A 4,204-nucleotide genomic window follows, 5' to 3' on the forward strand; every position below is an offset into this window, starting at 1 on the left:
CGTAGGTTGAGCGAGGCTAGGGGGGAGGGAATTCGACGAGGTCTTTCCCTTGTCCCCCCACCAGCGGCCCACGAAAATCAAAACGGCGTGAAGAGAGGGAACGCCGAAAGCACCTGGAGTCGGCCGTCCGCACCTCCGGAGGAGGTGGACGGGGTACGGTGCGGGCATGACCGGATGGGACAGCTTTGCATCAAGGTGAGAGGTCGGCGTCCGAAGGCCAGAGGGCGGTGCGCGAGCACGTTTACACTGGCCGCGGAAGCTGTCCTGGGTAGCCCTGTATGGCGTCTGGACCTGACGGCGCACGCACTTACAACCCGCTGCTTCCTAGCCCCCGGAAGGGGAGGCGGATGTCACTCGTGGTTCATCCCAGACCACGGTGCAAACTACCTGGTTGATCCTGCCAGTAACATATGCTTGTCTCAAAGATTAAGCCATGCAGGTCTAAGTGCACACGGCCGGTACAGTGAAACTGCGAATGGCTCATTAAATCAGTTATGGTTCCTTTGATCGCTCCACACGTTACTCGGATAACTGTGGTAATTCTAGAGCTAATACATGCAAACGAGCGCTGACCCTTCGGGGGATGCGTGCATTTATCAGACCCAAAACCCATCCGGGGGGCTCGGGCCCCCCGGCCGCTTTGGTGACTCTAGATAACCTCGGGCCGATCGCGCGCCCTCCGCGGCGGCGACGTCTCATTCGAATGTCTGCCCTATCAACTTTCGATGGTACCATAGTCGGCTACCATGGTGACCACGGGTAACGGGGAATCAGGGTTCGATTCCGGAGAGGGAGCCTGAGAAACGGCTACCACATCCAAGGAAGGCAGCAGGCGCGCAAATTACCCATTCCCGACACGGGGAGGTAGTGACGAAAAATAACGATACAGGTCTCTTTCGAGGCCCTGTAATCGGAATGAGCGTATCCTAAACCCATGGGTGAGGACCCATTGGAGGGCAAGTCTGGTGCCAGCAGCCGCGGTAATTCCAGCTCCAATAGCGTATATTAAAGTTGCTGCAGTTAAAAAGCTCGTAGTTGGATGTCGGGAGTGGGCTGGCGGTCCGCCGCGAGGCGTGCCACCGCCTGTCTCAGACCCTGTCTCCCGGTGCCCCCCGGATGCCCTTGGCTGGGTGTCCGGACGGGGCTCGGAGCGTTTACTTTGAAAAAATTAGAGTGTTCAAAGCGGGCCCGCTTCTCGCCTGAATACCTGAGCTAGGAATAATGGAATAGGACTCCGGTTCTATTTTGTGGGTTTCCTGAACCAGGGCCATGATTAAGAGGGACGGCCGGGGGCATTCGTATTGCGCCGCTAGAGGTGAAATTCTTGGACCGGCGCAAGACGGACGAAAGCGAAAGCATTTGCCAAGAATGTTTTCATTAATCAAGAACGAAAGTCGGAGGTTCGAAGACGATCAGATACCGTCGTAGTTCCGACCGTAAACTATGCCGACCCGCGATCCGGCGGCGTTATTCCCATGACCCGCCGGGCAGCGTGAGGGAAACCACGAGTCTGTGGGTTCCGGGGGGAGTATGGTTGCAAAGCTGAAACTTAAAGGAATTGACGGAAGGGCACCACCAGGAGTGGAGCCTGCGGCTTAATTTGACTCAACACGGGAAACCTCACCCGGCCCGGACACGGAAAGGATTGACAGATTGATAGCTCTTTCTCGATTCTGTGGGTGGTGGTGCATGGCCGTTCTTAGTTGGTGGAGCGATTTGTCTGGTTAATTCCGATAACGAACGAGACTCCGGCATGCTAAATAGTTACGCGGCCCTCCGCGGTCGGCGTCAAACTTCTTAGAGGGACAAGTGGCGTTCAGCCACGCGAGATGGAGCAATAACAGGTCTGTGATGCCCTTAGATGTCCGGGGCTGCACGCGCGCCACAATGGTTGGATCAGCGTGTGCCTACCCTACACCGAGAGGTGCGGGTAATCCGCTGAACCCCATTCGTGATGGGGACTGGGGATTGCAATTATTCCCCATGAACGAGGAATTCCCAGTAAGCGCGGGTCATAAGCTCGCGTTGATTAAGTCCCTGCCCTTTGTACACACCGCCCGTCGCTACTACCGATCGGATGGTTTAGTGAGGTCCTCGGATCGGCCCCGCCGGGGCTCCTCGCGGGCCTTGGCGGAGCGCCGAGAAGTCGATCAAACTTGACTATCTAGAGGAAGTAAAAGTCGTAACAAGGTTTTCGTAGGTGAACCTGCGAAAGGATCATTAACGGGTAACGCTGTCCGGCGTGCCTCCTCTCCCGACCCCCTCGACTTCGCCGTCCCCCCGCGTCGGGGCCCAGGGTCGAAAGGGTCTTCGGGGTTGCTGTTACACGTGGTCGCTTGCAGGTCAGGCTGGACAGAAGGCATAAAGGAGGAGCCTAGTCCCTCCCACCCCTTCCTCGTCCTCCGCCTCTTCCTCCGCGTCGTCCTTCAGCACCCCCCCCCCGCAGGCCCCGGTATTCTCTGGGTTCCAGCGCGAGAGACGCGTCGTTCAAAAAACTCGGCGTCCCCGCTCGTCGGGCGAAGGCCGGTTTCCCCTCACCTTGCCGGCAGGAGAAGCGCCTGCGAGTCGAGCGGGTCGTACGGGTCCGTCCCGCGCCCTCCCTCTCGCTCGCACGGCCGCTGCCTCCGTCCACCGCGAGGGGTTTTCCTATTTTGTTGTCCTTGTCATTCATCCCCGTCCCCTTGCTCGCTGACGAGCGGACTTTCCGGGGGGGGTTGCGAGCGCTGCTCCTCGTGGGGCAGGCCATGGCCCTTCCTGTGTTCGTCCGCCCACCGGCGTCCTGGGGCGTGGTGGTGGTGGGTGGCGCAGCCGGTTCCCCTGCTTCTCTCTCTCAGAAAGGAGTCTCAGGGGGACCCCCGGCAGGTACCTAGGGCTTGGCCCACGCTACGTGAGTTCCACCCCTTTCGAGGGGTCGGACGGGGCGGGCGCGGAGGGCCGCGGTTCAAAGACTGACTCGTCTGCCACGTGGGGCGTGTGGGCAAAGCGCAACCCCGCGCCCGTTTCAACACTCGCAGACGGGGGCGCCTGACCGGTTGGTGAAACCTTTTAAACCTGTCTTTGTAGTCGTGGTGAAAGACCTAAACTGAGCCTGAAATAAAAGAGTACAACTCTTAGCGGTGGATCACTTGGCTCGTGCGTCGATGAAGAACGCAGCCAGCTGCGAGAACTAATGTGAATTGCAGGACACATTGATCATCGACATTTCGAACGCACATTGCGGCCCCGGGTCCATCCCGGGGCTACGCCTGTCTGAGGGTCGCTATTCCTATCTGTCGGACCTGCCTTCTCAGGCGGGACCGCGGTTGGAGGTTCGTAGGTGGGGGGGTGCCCCCTGGCCTCCGTCTTCCTAAAAGCAGACGGTTCCCGGTCGCTGTCTCGGTGAGATCCGGTCGGTGGGTTCGCTGCGGTTGAGTGCCCGTTCTCCGTGCACAAGCTTCTCCTCCCCCGCTTCGGTTCGTTTCGGTTCGTTTCGGCTCCGCTCCTGGCCTGGCCAGGAACGTGGTCCCCTGCGCCCGAGAAAGAAGCGAGCGTGGCTGCCGGTGGGTTCTCTCCGCTTTGGCTGCCCACGTTTTCGCTTCTTTTCTCACCCCCTGCGCAGGCGGATCACGGAAAGGTGTCTGTTCTGTTCCGTTACGTGCGCGAGCGGAGGGAGGTTGTTGTTACATGCGTTCCCCCCCCCCCTCCCCCGGTGGGGGGGGTGGGGGGGGTCGGGGTTCGGGTGGCTCTGCCTCTGGCGTTTTCCTTACGGGCCGACCTGTCCGTGGCACGTCCGTGACGTCCCGACCTGTGTCCTCGTTAGCCCGGGTGAAAAGGGACTCGTCCCCTAACCCGGCGGTGTTCACGCTTCTGGGCAACCCTCCAGAGCGAACTCGGGAGCGACCTCAGATCAGACGAGACAACCCGCTGAATTTAAGCATATTACTAAGCGGAGGAAAAGAAACTAACAAGGATTCCCTCAGTAGCGGCGAGCGAAGAGGGAAGAGCCCAGCGCTGAATCCCCCGTCCGGGTGCGGGCGAGGGGAATTGTGGCGTATGGAAGTCTGTTTTCTTCCTGGCGCGGGCCGGGGGCCTGAGTCCTTCTGATGGAGGCTCAGCCCGTGGACGGTGTGAGGCCGGTAAATGGCCCCAGCCCCGCCAGGGTAGCGGTCTTCTCGGAGTCGGGTTGCTTGGGAATGCAGCCCAAAGTGGGTGGTAAACTCCATCT

General features: G+C 59.9%; 3 non-coding genes across 3 annotated transcripts in view; all 3 read left to right on the top strand.

The window, feature by feature from the left end:
* The first annotated feature begins 384 nt into the window (after positions 1–384).
* Positions 385–2,223, top strand: LOC145656666 (18S ribosomal RNA). The gene has a single exon (XR_014122265.1). It is a non-coding gene; the product is annotated as an 18S ribosomal RNA (ribosomal RNA).
* Positions 2,224–3,105: 882 nt separating this feature from the next.
* On the top strand, positions 3,106–3,259 carry LOC145656659 (5.8S ribosomal RNA). Its single transcript, XR_014122258.1, has one exon. It is a non-coding gene; the product is annotated as a 5.8S ribosomal RNA (ribosomal RNA).
* A 617-nt stretch (positions 3,260–3,876) lies between these two features.
* LOC145656681 (28S ribosomal RNA) overlaps positions 3,877–4,204 on the top strand; it is a 4,149-nt gene continuing 3,821 nt past the window's right edge. The window contains exon 1 of the ribosomal RNA XR_014122279.1: positions 3,877–4,204. This exon is cut by the window's right edge and continues 3,821 nt beyond it. This is a non-coding gene — a ribosomal RNA (28S ribosomal RNA).

The sequence above is a fragment of the Electrophorus electricus genome, unplaced genomic scaffold (assembly GCF_041902795.1).
Source record: "Electrophorus electricus isolate QZ-2024a unplaced genomic scaffold, ASM4190279v1 Scaffold86, whole genome shotgun sequence".
In the NCBI taxonomy this organism is placed as follows: Eukaryota; Metazoa; Chordata; class Actinopteri; order Gymnotiformes; family Gymnotidae; genus Electrophorus; species Electrophorus electricus.